Consider the following 14,722-nt stretch of genomic DNA (forward strand, 5'->3'; position numbering starts at 1 on the left):
CGTTGATACTTTTTGTACAGCCTCACTTTTGCTGGCCTCCTTTCCTTCCTCCCACTGCATCTATAGAAATCAGAGAATTTTGACCTCAAATGATGTTCAATCGAATGTCCTTGGTTGGCAGTGACAACAACAAAACGATTGAAAGTTTTTAAAAAGTACAGTAGCCATAGACAAAAATATAACCACTTCCTTGAGAGACTTTACCCTGTGTACTGAGAGATCTACGTTTCAGCTAAGAATGTATTCAATAGTTTGAACTTTTTTTGCATCTGCTAATTGAATTAGCTTAGCTTTTCTTTCTATGTAAGGAAGCTGTCAGCTATTTACAGAGGATTTCCAGGAGGGGGACTTTACACGGCAGCGGAAATGCAGCCAGAACACTTTGTTTTTAGTTTGTCAGGTGTAAAGGGAACAATCACAGGATTCAGCAAAACTGCTCTTAACAGCCTGACCAGAAACAGGAGCTCCTCAGGCACCCGTAGCACAGCCGTACAGCAGGGCCTCAGTGCAGAGGTACATCCAGAGCCATGAGAGAAGAGGTTTAGCACAATGAGGAGACTCAATGGTAAAAGGAGAGGATCTCCACCTCTGATTTTGAAAACTTGTCTGCACGCTCGGCTCGTGGGAGTTTTACTTACACAAAAATGTTCTGAACGCAGAAAGAAAAATGATTCGTTCAGACAGATAACCAATCAGATTGCATAGGAGTTGAGTCCAAGCCATTAGATTGGTTGGTCCCGCCTCCTCTAGTTGGCGGCTGTGGTGTACACATCAAGATAAACTTTATACTGGAGTTTCTAACTTCGACAAAATTGGCTAGCAGACTAACCAACTTTTCATCTTAAGTTTGCATATATTCTAGCTATAGTATGAATGTGAGATCTTGGATAGGATGCTGATCCTTTACAAAGAAATTTAAAGATGCCTGGCTGTCTAAGTAATTTGCTTTAGGAATAAGAGGGACAGGAATCAAACCCAGGAGGCTTGACACCAAAATCATAACCACTAGAGCCACACTATACAAATGCTTTTGGTTTAAGTCAAATAAAAAAGACACAAACTCAATTTGTGATTTTATGGTCCCTCATTTTTTTCATTCTTACTATTGTCGTTGTAGATTTAAAACCACAGAGGCAATTAATCTAAGAATTACTATTGACCAATCCAACTGTAAGACAAGTCTGTTTAACTCATAATAAAATAGACTATGATTGTCTTCTGCATGAAAATAATAATGAGTTTCATGGTCAATGTCAAGCAGTGGTGTTGTGAAAGAATCAGAACAATGGTAATTAGAAGATCAGATGGAGGTGGGGAGCAGGCATGAAGAAAGAAACACCATAAAGAGGAGAAGAACAAAGTGGAGCAAGAAACACCATAAAGACGAGAAGAACAAAGTGAAGCAAGGCGGTGTTTCCCAATGTGCTGCTCGGAGACCCCCAGACAGACCACATTTTTGCTCCCTCCCAGCTCCCAGTAAAACATGGACTGGCTGGAGGTCCCCAAGGACTGGGTTGGGACACACTGGTGTAAGGGATGGACAAAGACAGCACATGATGCCCTAGAAACATTTGTTTCTCAAATGTATCCCATTTACATTTTATAAAGTGTAGCAGTGAGACATTTTTCTCATTGCAATCCGCCAGTACAGAATTTTGTTTTCCCTGTCCATCCAGTGTGGGTGCAAACTTCTGAGAAATGTCTCCGTGCATCACACACACGGCGTGTCTTACTAGACCCAGTAAACTACAACAAAAAGTACGCTAGTCAACTAAACGAACTTATGTGAAACATTAAAACCAATGAAGAATAAAGTAATTCAGTTTGAAATTATCAAAGAGCAACAACCACCTTCTGATCTCGCAGCATAACTTTAGGTTGTCAAAATCATTCAGAGACAGTGGTGCTGAAGTCTTGCCCTACTCAGATGCCATAGTTTTAACCCACAGTCTGTAAAGCGATGATTCCTGTAGAGACCCCTTCTGCTGCCTGGTTTTTGCCCCACTACACACTCTATGGATAAGTCCTTCGGAGGCTGTAGAACAAGGACCCCACTGTCAACAGAATCTCGCATTGATGAAACACATTCCACTCCATCTTCAATGCAGACCTCACAACAATGGGGTGCCAGCTGCCACCAAACAAAACAGGGGAAGCGCGACTCTCCATTAGCACAGACTGCCCATACTTATCACATGGAAACTACTGCAGATGCTCACAGGACCACCTGCTGTGGATGAGCAGAGCTGGAGCCATATCCATAATCACCAAGTGGTTGGAAGCACAATAACCATAACTCCTGATCTTATTGAGATGGCATCAAATAAACATGAATTAATCTCCCTCAGACCCCATGAGCACTGATTCCAAGCCCTGGTGTTGCTTGGATCAGAGATGTCAGGTCTAATATAACCATTTAATCAAGAAAATCCAGTTTTTGCCAAGTGCAATGGTGTAGGAAAAAGTTTGGCATTGGGGGGGGGGGAGGGGGGTAGACGACAATTTTAATGTAAATTCTTTTTTTTGTTTGTTTCTTTTTTTTGGGGGGGGGGGTTGAAGCCAAATTAAATATTTGGGGGTACAGGTCCCTCCATTTCCCTAGTTCCTATGCCCCTGCCAAAGTGAACTAACATCTTGAGACGTTTCTACTCAGTTGGCAGACTAATGTCTCACTTTAGTTTAGGCTGCACACAAGAATGAGATGTTTCTGTTTCTGTGGCTGCATCTAAGCAGAGGGCTGAAAAAAAGAAGCAACACGATGAAAACAAAGCTACATTCAGCAGTATCACATCATTAAGACATAGAGGTTTATTGTTTTGAAATAATATTGGTGAATGTGTGGTTGGCTTTATATATTCTGGCTGCTTTGGAGAGCAAGTCATTTATTTTTATTCCACGGAATTGGAAGCACAAAAAATCCAGCGCATATGGGGAGCAGCCCAGCAGGGCTTGAAAGTTCCTTCATACCTTGAGGCAAAGGGGTGAGAACTGGCATCCAATCAAATGCCAAATTGATTTAATAAGATTGTTCAGAGCTTGGTCACAATGAGAACCATGCACACCCGTGCATTTCCCTGCAAATCTGCTAAATCTCTTTCTAAAGGAAAATAACCTCTTGGTTAAACTGAGGATGGGGAACTCAAAGTGCTCAAAAGTAGTGGGGTATACTGGCTTTTATTCCTCCTTACCTTCTAATTTAGGCTGGAGGTACTTTTGTCATTTACTAATACAAATAATCTGCAAGAAGTTAATCATGAATGTCATGGACCTACTTTCTCAATACATATGAACAATGTGTGCTGGTCCATCAATGAGCTTCTGTTCTCTTTTCTCCTGAGTGAATAGTGCTGCTGGCAGACTGACGGAGCCCAGCTCTAAACAGCACCAGTGCAGGGCTGGGACAACATTAGCACTTCATTTCCTTGTGTTTTTTAAAGAAAAATCTCAAAAGACAAGATCTCAAAAACACCATAAATCTGTGCTTGACACCAAAATGGAATTTTGTTCTTAAAGCTAAGATTTCCTCCAGGACTCCATTTAAAGGGATACAGGATAAGAAGATGCAGTCCCGTAAGTGTGGCGTATGTCTTCCATCGGGGATGGATGCTTCCTGGCATATAACTCAGACATGTTTTGTTTTTAAAACCAATTGTGAACCACAATGTAGGGTTAGAAGGTCTTTTAGGAGTGTGACAAAATTTGACAAAAAAAAAGGTGACAATCCTAACAAAAAAATGCATGCACTGTATTAGTCACCACAATGCTTCATGAGAATAGCATGCTAGCTTGGTCCTAATCATGATCAGGTAAATCAAATCCAAAAACTCTCAGCCTCCATTCTACCTTCTATTTTCTTGTGCTCCCTCTGACATCAGCTACATGTTTTATTGCTATGATATATTAACCGGGGAAAGCAGATCCAGATGGCAGCTTGAATTGTTTTCTCTTTAAAAAAAATTCTGCATCCCATACGAATGGCAAAGACGTCACGATTAGCAGCTGTTTTGTGAGTGAGTGTTAGGCCCATTGCCTTCTTACACAGCTACGGCAGGGGCAGTTCTCGTACCGATCTTCAGACAGAACCGCCCCCCCTCCAGCTTCACGAGGGCTGTAGGACACTGTCTCCCAGGTGAGCAGGGAAAAGAGACTGTCTTCAGTTGTAACACGGGTATGACATCAACTCCAGTGCTCTAAGTCCGATGTAGACCGGAGGTCACAGCTCGCCTTTAGAGGTCTCATGCCAAAATCTTGGCCCAGGCCAGTCATGCTGCAAACACATGCCAGACCAGCCCACAGCATCGTCCAGGCGGCCCTTCGCAGGCTTTCATTTACATTCCTTGGCTGGAAGCGCAAGAGCATTTGGAGCAATAAGAGAGGGTTTGAGGGGCCGTCAGGTCTGGCAGCAGCACAGAGGCTCTCCACGCACCCAGCATGCACAATCACTCCTGTGCATAAAACACTGAAACATGCGTCCGCATTTCCTGCATCCATCAGCACATTAAATTCATTTTGACTCCAACTGGCAATCAAAAACATTGACAAGAGATAATGTAGATGTCACTGCCAAAAAGCTTTTGGGGACACTCAAAAATAACCGAAGATCCAGATTGGGCAATGCACCTTCCCTTGGGCTAGAACATAAAAATATTTCCTGGAAACACCACAGAATTACAAAATCTAAATGTGCTGTAATTAGATATTTCTTGTGATATAAATAGGTGATTATGCTAGGATTGGAGCAATTTAACAGCTGCACTGCCTGTCCAAATTCAATTCAACGGAACCAAACTGTTCCACTGAGCACTGAATAAGTTCAACTGCCTCTCCAGAAGGAGGACTGGTCCAGAAATGGTGTATAAATAGGTCTGTTTAGCGCAGTTGGTGCGGGAATTATGATACAATGATGATTTGAAAACAAAGAGAAAATAATAAAAGTATTAGTGCTCATTTTTGCGCATAGCTTGCCTACATACTGCCAGTGAACATGAATCAGAATATAATAAACCTGAGCTGCACCTGAGGTAAAGTCAACTCTTATTGAATGTAGTGTACACATAGTCCAGTGTTATCACTGAAGACTAACTCCGGCCCCCAGACTCACTTACTTGATTGACATGTCCAGTCTGGTAGCCTTTTAGCTATTAGCACGTCCTCTGGTGGACAGAGGAAGACATGTCTCTAGAGGAGCTTTGCTGGTTGAGTTGTCTTGGTGTGGGACCTGTCCTTTGTGTCCAGCAGTCTTGCTTTAAACTCATCTCAGATGTTAGAAAAGGCAGACCCAGTCTTCAGCTCAACAGAACTGCAGTGAATTAACATGTGCACAAGTACAAAAGTACAAGTAAATTGGAACACTCAGTTCACTCAGTTTGGAACAATAGGCCAGACTTTAACATATAGAAAGATACAATCAGGAATACTATAACATTAGATAAATTGATAAAGGAGTTAAATAAGCTGCCTTGAGTGCCACAGGACCACCCCAATAATGAGGTTTTATTTTTCTGGGTGTCATTTTAACTAGGTTACTGGGGAAAATAGGACTTCCTTGTTTTGAAGGCTATTTTAGAATCTGCTCTTCGAAATATAGGGTACCACAGGAAAGGACCGATGTTTCACAGACAACATGCAAGTTAATTGGACCTGTGAATGATATTTTTCAGCAGCAAGTTTTCCCTGGTCTTATCACTTTCCCCAGAAAAGCGCAGGATCCACCCATTTAGCAGAGAGCCAAGTGTGCATGTAAAGGCCAACAATATGAGAGAATGACTATGCTGCTAAAGCCTTTCTGTTTGCTGTCACAGTGCACTTCACAGCTGCTGCAGTGTTGTCCTTGGTTTGTATCACCGCAACAAAATTCAGAAGTATGAACCATGCTAAGGAGGCAGGCATTAAAATGAACATTCACAGCTCAGTTTGGTAAATTCTACTTCACATTAAAAGGAAAGAGGTTACATAACACAGCATAATTGTCAACAGAGCTTGTGCCTCTCATTGTTCTTAGCTAAGCTATGTGGTTGCAGACTGAGGCCTCCTTTACCCAGACTGAGACCTTCAACAACCAGCCTGAGGCCTCCTCTACACAGCCTAAGGCCTCCATAACCCAGCCTGAGGCTTCCTCTACCCAGCCTAAGGCATCCATCACCCAGCCTAAGGCCTCCTTTACCCAGCCTGAGGCCTCCTCTACCCAGCCTAAGGCATCCATCACCCAGCCTAAGGCATCCATCATCCAGCCTAAGGCCTCCTTTACCCAGCCTGAGGCCTCCTCTACCCAGCCTAAGGCATCCATCACCCAGCCTAAGGCCTCCTTTACCCAGCCTGAAGCCTCCTCTACCCAGCCTGAGGCCTCCTCTACACTGTCTGAGGCCTCTTTTACCCAGCCTGAGGCTTCCTTTACCCAGCCTAAGGCCTCCATCACCCAGCCTGAGGCATCCATCACCTAGCAGAGTCCCCCTTTACTCAGCCTGAGACCTCCTTTACACAACCTGAGGCCTCCTTTACCCAGCCTGAGGCCTCCTTTACCCAACCTGAAGCCTCCTTTACACAACCTGAGGCCTCCTTTACACAACCTGAGACCTCCTTCACACAACCTGAGACCTCATTTACCCAACCTGAGGCCTCCTTTACACAACCTGAGGCCTCCTTTACACAACCCGAGGCCTCCTTTACCCAGCCTGAGGCGTCCTTTACCCAGCCTGAGGCCTCCTTTACACAACCTGAGGCCTCCTTTACCCAACCTGAGGCCTCCTTTACACAACCTGAGACCTCCTTTACACAACCTGAGACCTCCTTTACCCAACCTGAGGCCTCCTTTACACAACCTGAGGCCTCCTTTACCCAGCCTGAGGCCTCCTTTACACAACCTGAGGCCTCCTTTACACAGCCTGAGGCCTCCTTTACCCAGCCTGAGGCCTCCTTTACCCAGCCTAAGGCCTCCTTCACCCTGTGGCCTCCCTTGAGAACCACTTGCCACTGCATGGTGAAAAACTCATATAAGATGAGACCATATTGTAAGGAAGGGACCACGGATACGTGTTTGATCATTGGCAGTCATGTTTCCTATGTTATAGGACACTTTCAGCAGTATTAATGCCATACACACATAAACAATGAGTAAATGAGAAACAGTAAACAAATGACAAATGTCAAAAAAGTCCAATTAAAGACTCAGGGTTTTTTCTTGTATACTTTCACTCCCACACTACTGAAGACTTGCCCGCAAATGACTTCCACTATCTGGCTGTGTTACCATGACTTTTCTATCCATTTCATCTGAAATCAACTCAACCTAAATCAAATGTGGTTATGAGGTGACTGTGCATGTCATCGCTTTCAACTTTCCTTCATTTTCATTTTATTGAAACGTTTTTGATGATTTAGAATACAACATGCACTTTCTCTTGGTCAACAAATCAGAATAACGATGCCAGTGTGACTCACTGGAAGAGCATTAAAGATAAATCAAATATAAAAGAATGCAGTTATTGGTTTCTTTTTTGCTCGCTGAAGGATTTTGCGAAAGTGAGGGCAAAAGTGAGCGAACATCATGCGGAGAGACACAGAGTGCTGGTTTCATTTTGCTATCCCTGCTGGCTGAGCTTCCAGCACACATTGGCCATCATTAATATCAATGCTGTTGACAACCAAGCATTGACCTAAGCCAGCCACCAGGAAGTGATCCCTTTGTCCAGACAGGCATTGAAAAACAAATGGAAAATTTTCGGATCAGAATTTAGAGAGAAGAATCGGAAAAGATTACAAAAAGATCTATGAATCCTATTTGCATCAAAAGAGCCATTTATAGTTATCACAGTGTTTAGGTTTTAGGTTGCCTACATCAGTGTTTGGCATCATCATTTTGCATGTCTTGCACATCAGCATCACAGCCAACAGAGCACAGAGAGTGACATGGAGATCTCCTTTTGCCATAAAATGTTCAGTGGCATGCGGGACAGGAACATATTGTCACGAGGATGGGAGTAACCGAATCTCCTTTACTACAGGTGGTCACTCTGACAGAGTTCAGCTTGTCCTTTGGCTGGCATCCCCCCCTCCCCCCCAGGGTGCATGTGCTGAATGGCATCAGCTCCAAGGGCCCCAAAACCCTGACTAGGATTAGAATTGGGATCCCCAGCGAGATGGATTGCTGGGTTAACCACTGGGTTATGATGGATGGAAGGGTGAACGTTTGGATGGATGGTTGTTTTGTCCTTAGAGTACCTGGTGTGCCCCGGCTAGGTGAATTTGGCCTGACCTAATTTATCATGACATATAAGGGTCACCCAGAATGCAATGCTCCACTTTCCATTTGTAGTACTGACAGTGCTGTATGTTACTTATTATGCACGTTAGTACAGCAGATACTTAATGAAACTAAAGGCAGCATATTACATGAAATTAACCTAGAGGGTGAGCATATTAGAAAAGCACAAAAGAAAAATTCTATTTTACTGCAAAGTTATGGTTTATTGTTCAATTGTTACTTTACAAAATATTAAGCAATCAACATACACTCACCAGCCATTGCAACACCCATATACCGGCTCAGTCATGTTGATACCGGGTCAGTTAGTTCTGTGGCAGCAGCACAGAGCATAAAATCATGCAGATACAGCTCAGGAGTTTCAGTTAATGGTCAGATCAAACATCAGAATGGGGAAAAAATGTGACCGAAATGACTTCGCCCATGACATGGATGTTGAATGTCATGTGGGGTGATTTGACTATTTCAGAAACTGTTGATCTCCTGGGTTTCCCATATGTAACAGTCAAGCGTTTACATAGAATGTAGAGAAAAGCAGATTTCAGGTTTGAACTGGCAGGAAGTTACAGTAACTCATATTGCCATACTACAATAGTGGTGGGCATCTCTAAATGCACGACGCTTCGAAAACAGCTGCTGCTACAGCAGCAGGCGACCACATCATGTTCCACATATTCCATGTTCCACACCTATAAGATCAGAAAGCTCAGGCGTCAGTGGGCAAAGGCTCACCAACCCTGGAGAGTTGAAAACTGGAGAACGTCACCTGTTCTGATGAATCTTGATTTCTGCTGTAATATGTAGATGGTATGGCCAAAAATTGCCAGAAAACAGCATGAATCCATGGATCCAACCTGCCAATAGCTCAGGCTGCTGGAAGTGAGATGATGGTATTTTTCTGAGTAATAGTAACAGGCTTTGTCCAAAACATTTATCTTATCTTGCTGTTAGACCCTAATAAACTACAATAACAGTAACAAATATATACCCTGATTTCCTGAATATTTAAATTTGGTCAAATAGTGGGTGTATTATTTGGTCGAAAGTACAAGTATACAACAACAAAGTTCAGAGAATATTTTCTTCAGTAACCTACAGGTGTGAAAAATGTATAAATAACAAGCCCTAAATAAAGCCATACAGAGGGTCAGCAGTTTGAGTAGTCTGGTAAACAACCGGGATATTCTTGAACCAGTCCTACTAAATATAATTCAGAGTGAGTTCTTACCATCAAAGTGACAGTGTTAGAAATTCCTCGAGACCTCTGGAAAAAATGTAAAAAAAACAAAAAAACAATAAACATTCCTATTAATCGAAAGCAGTGGGGATCCAAAGAATCCTGAGTCAGAGTGTGTTTTGTTAGGTGTACAGCTCCAGGATTATGGAGCCAACCCAGATTTTCCATACAACCTGGTGGACTTCACCTAGCTCCTCTACAATTTGATTGGTTATGTTGAACCAGTCATTGCTCCTTCTGCACTCTGAACATTTTTGTGTAAGTCAAACACCTACTGCACCACCTGCTACCTCTTGTGTAACTTGCTAAGTATCGGTTGTTTCCATCTGTTCATTGTGAGGTATTGTGAGATCTACTTCATACTAAGTAGATACCTGTCATTTGACCCATTGACTATCTATCCAAGTATTTTTGGCTTTTGATGAAACAAAACTGCCATAGATTGCTCTGAAAATGGACCAACACCTGATTCTGTCTAACTGTCTAAAAGGACAATGCCTGAGACAGTTGTTAGTCTTTGCAAGCGTGTCCATCCTACCAAAATTTACTTAAAAACAAAAATAAAACCATCCAGAAGGTCCTAAAAATCCAGGAGGAACATTCAGAATCTGTAGGCATATCTCACCTGAGATCATTGTTTGATACTCCACCATTAAGAAGCCCTATGCAAAAATTTAAAATTTGTCAAAATTGAAAAGTAGAAAACATGCATGCTAAAAGTAACAAGAATATTCCTGCACTGTCCTGCAGCCTTGACCGATACAAGCAGATAGACAATCCATTTCCATGTTTCTACCTCGATGGTCCTTCTACTATACATTTTCTTCTTATTTTCAAATCTCATCTCATCATTACATGGTTTACCCTGATGAGAGTAAGGGTGGTAGCGGGTAAGACCAGACCTCTCTTTCCAAGGTCACAAACTCTAAATCATTATGGGAGATCCCCAGTTTTCCAACTCAGCCAGGAGATACAATCCCTCTTGTGTATCCTGGGTCCCCCCGAGGACCTCTGCCCGTTGGGACCTGCCAGAAACACCTCCCTTAGGAGCTGATATGCTAATTTTCTTGTAAGATGACCAAGCTGCCTCAGCTGGTCCCTATCAGTCCAAAGTAGCAGCATTGCTATTGTAAGGACCCTTTGGATTTCCAGACTGCTCACCTTGTCACAGACAGTAAGCCTGGCAACGCTACAGCGAAAGCTCAGTACGGCTTCTTGGCCTCCCGACCTTCTTTTCATCATTATCTACAGCTCATGACCAGCGGCGAGTCACCCAACGACTTATCTGGGCAATAGCTGAACCTACCCAGTGGCCACAGAAGTGCGACCCCCCCATAGCTGGAACACACCCTGGGGTTCTCTGAGAAACACCTCCAGCCGTGTTCGCCGGTTCTGACAAAATCCAGCACTCTGCCTGCTTGCATGTATTTTATCTACCTCTGCAGCTTTTCCGCCGTAGAGGCATTGAACGATTTCCCAGAATATTTTGGAATCTTGCATCTGACCCTGACCTTTCACCTCGTGGATGGAGAACCAACAAGGTGTCTCCACATAGCCATGTTATGGACATTTTTAACTCCATAGGTAGACCCTGGAAATCCTGCTCTTGTTACCTTCCATGGGGGGAGTCATAATTTGCATGACCTCTCTCTCTCTTTATCCATCCATCCATCCATTGATCTCCACCTTTATGATCCTGATGTCTACTGGGAAAATTCTGCATGGACACATGAGTAGAAGGTGAGATGTATGTATGACTAGTGCCTTTTTACCTTTGGAAAACACAGGCTGTATTTCACTGAAAGAATGAAGAGATGTGGATGGTATTATGTTGTCTGGATATTTAACTGCATCAGGATTTGGGTAAATCACAGCTATGGAAAGGAAAGGCATTTGTTGTTGTTGCTTTTCTCATAGAAAAACATGGTTTATCTTGATCCAGTCTGCCTCAGAGTTATCAAACTCTTTCCTAGTGTCAAACCACTTGTGTCTAGAAGTCACTAAACTCCAACTATTATGGGCCGTGATTAACCTCTATATGAACTACCTGAACACAATCAAAGATTTGTACATTTATAAATTTTGTCTTATAAATACAGTTACCTTTTTTGGAAAAACACAATTGCAGGACTAGATTTTATTTTTGTTTTATACCTTTAGAATCCATCTGGAATATTAACTGTAAAGCCATTTTTGCTAACTTGTTTGTAACAATGCAGTACAGTAATCAAAAATTAATCAAAGCTGCAACAGCACACCATAAAGGATCACAGCAGTCCTGAGTCAGAGGAACTGGAGGATAAAATTCAGCTGTTCAGCTGTAGAAGAAAGTAGAAAACAAACTGTTCCCAGGTTGCACCAAGATTCACTAAGAATGGAACATTTTTACGCACTTCTCCTGGTATGCATATATAATTCAGTAAATAATGAAACACATGTTGCTGATATTCCACAAGTCCATAATCCACATAAAACGAGAACGTCTGCCTACCAGAAACACATGCTAGTTTTCCCTTCATGTCCAAAGCACTTAAAAATGTGAAAACATCAATTTTATATAGTCTAACAAGGTTCTCTTGCTCCTTTCTGTTCTTAGCTTTGAATATTTCAGTATGATCTTAATATATAGGGCATGTGTTTCTTCTGTATTTTTTCAGTAAATTTTATACTACTAAAGATTAACCACTTCCATTCATCTCTTTCCTGTCCAGTGGTCATTCTAATTAATACTGACATTTTGGCAATTCAGTGTCTTGCTTGACAAAAAATGTCCATTAATTCATTTATCCATCCATCCATCCATCCATCCACCCATCCATCCATCCATTTTCCAAACCGCTTATCCTTCTGGGTCGCGGGGGGGTCTGGAGCCTATCCCGGAAGCTATGGGCACAAGGCAGGGAACAACCCAGGGCAGGGGCCAGCCCATCGCAGGGCACGAACCAAAAGCAGTGTGATAAATAGTTATTTGTGCAAAAAAAACCATTCACTTCCATATTACATGCATGAGAATAGTCACTAGGTTGTAACACCACGTACAGTACCAGTCAAAAGTTTGCACACGCCAAGCCTCCTACACAGGAGAGTGATAGTGTCACGTCACATGACCGGCCATCTGACCTAAACACAGTAGAAAAGGTTTTGGAGGAGCTTGACCAGAGAGTGAAGGAAAAGTGGCCAATGAGAGCTCAGCATATATGTGGGACTCCTTCAGCACAGCTGGCAAAGCATCCCAGGAGGCCACCTCATGAAACTGGCGTAGAGGAAGAAGTAGGGTCAGTCAGTCCATGAAGCAATAAGGGTTAATGGCCTTGCTCAAGGGCCGCTTGGTGGGATCACTCTGCTGACCATGGGATTTGAACCGACAATCTTCCGAGTCTCAACCCACAGACCTGCACCTCAAGTTAATCCTTTATTGTTCAGTACTTTGTTGGTCAGTGCATAATTCCATATATGTTATTTTATAGTTTTGACGTCTTTATAAATATTCTAAAATGAAGAGAACAGTGGAACTGGAACTGTATGCCTGTACCACATGAATGATCTTTTTGGTACTGAAACTGCAGTGAACTGCGTTTAGCTACCAAATGCTTGAACTTTGGTACGGCTAAATGGGAACCAGAATACGGAATGCAAAATAATGGGTATTTATTAACCTCTGTCACCAGTAGCCTGCTTGAGGACGTATACTCTTTCCCAAACAAGCACGAATATACACACACCCACTGGAAAAACAGCTGACACTGCAGATTAGAGATTTCACAGTACCGTCATTTGTGTATAGTCTGAAGCATATGTCACCAGGTTGTGCAATGTTACATGGTCTGATTTTGAACTTGGCTTCAAGGAATGATTGCATAACAAGGACGGTCTGACGAGACTGGCTGAATCAGGAAATTTAACCCAGTAGGGACAGCAGTGCCAGGACTCTCCTGTACTCCAAAAGAGTTAGAGGGTGTGCCAGCTCTCCCGTACCCCACAATTCAGCCTGTTAAGAGCTGATCTCCAACATACACATGGACAGCTACGACTGACTATGACTACACATGTCTTTGGTTTTCCAAATTTGCTCATTACAATAAAATAATAATATCAATAAAATAATGCAAACTAACCTTTCACTGTAACTGTTTCCTTGGATATAAAATGGACACTGACTATACAGTTAGTTAAAGAGTGGATGCCACTTAAATAATTGATAATGCACATTTAGGTCTTGTAAAAGGTTATAGTAAACAATCTATTTAGGCATCTATACATGTCATGTATTTTTTAATATGATTGCTTTTGCTGCATTTCATGACAGGTATTGCTGCTAGGGTCTTTCTGATTCTTGTTGCGGCTTATTGTTATTGTTATTATGAATTTGACCTTTAAGCCTTCCTTAAAGGGGCAAGGTCTAGAATTTCAGCCTTACCATCCAATCCCAAGAACTAGACAGGAAACTCTGGATCATAAGCACCTTTCCAAAATCTAACCTGCAGACCATTCAACGGATATCTGTCTTATTTTTCACAATGAGTCGCAATTTTGACTGTAAATCTACCAATATGCCTGCTAGAATCTTTGCTGACATCTCTTGTGCTAGACTGCATTTCTCTGAACTGGAGGTCCAGTGTTACACAGGGACATAAGCACTAAATCTTCCTAGATGGATGCCAAAGTTTGTGTTAATTTTCAGTCCCACAGAAGGAGAATGAACGGCTTAATTCACACAGGGCTCTATTATAGCAGAGTTTCCTTCAAAGGCTGTTTCCCAGAAGATAGTCTGGTATCCACTGGTGTATGAACTGACAATGGGGATCTTTCAAATTCAAGGCCTTTGTTCTGCCTGCATTGTTTGTTGCTCCTCCTTATTTTTCCATGCAATTATACCCTGGTCATTGTGAAGGAGCTATTTGATCTGACATATAAGTTATCAATCAAGGTTGAGCTGTTAAGGTTTCAAATGTTACTAAAAGGTGCACCATCCTGACGTTGCCACAGGCCTGACTAAAATTAAGATCAAATGCATTATACAATCAAAACAAAAAGTACCACTGCATAAGGAAAGGATTAAAAAATAAAAAAATGTGCCTAAATTCTGAGGTCTGTTTGTACTGGACAGTTCTGGGGGGACTGTCATCAATTTTATTTTCATGAAACACCGAACCAGAGAAAAGAAGCAATGTGAGAGACAAGTCCAATGTCTTACAGATGTTGTCGAACAATTTATAGTACTAGGG

This window comes from Paramormyrops kingsleyae, chromosome 6 (assembly GCF_048594095.1).
Source record: "Paramormyrops kingsleyae isolate MSU_618 chromosome 6, PKINGS_0.4, whole genome shotgun sequence".
Taxonomy (NCBI): Eukaryota; Metazoa; Chordata; class Actinopteri; order Osteoglossiformes; family Mormyridae; genus Paramormyrops; species Paramormyrops kingsleyae.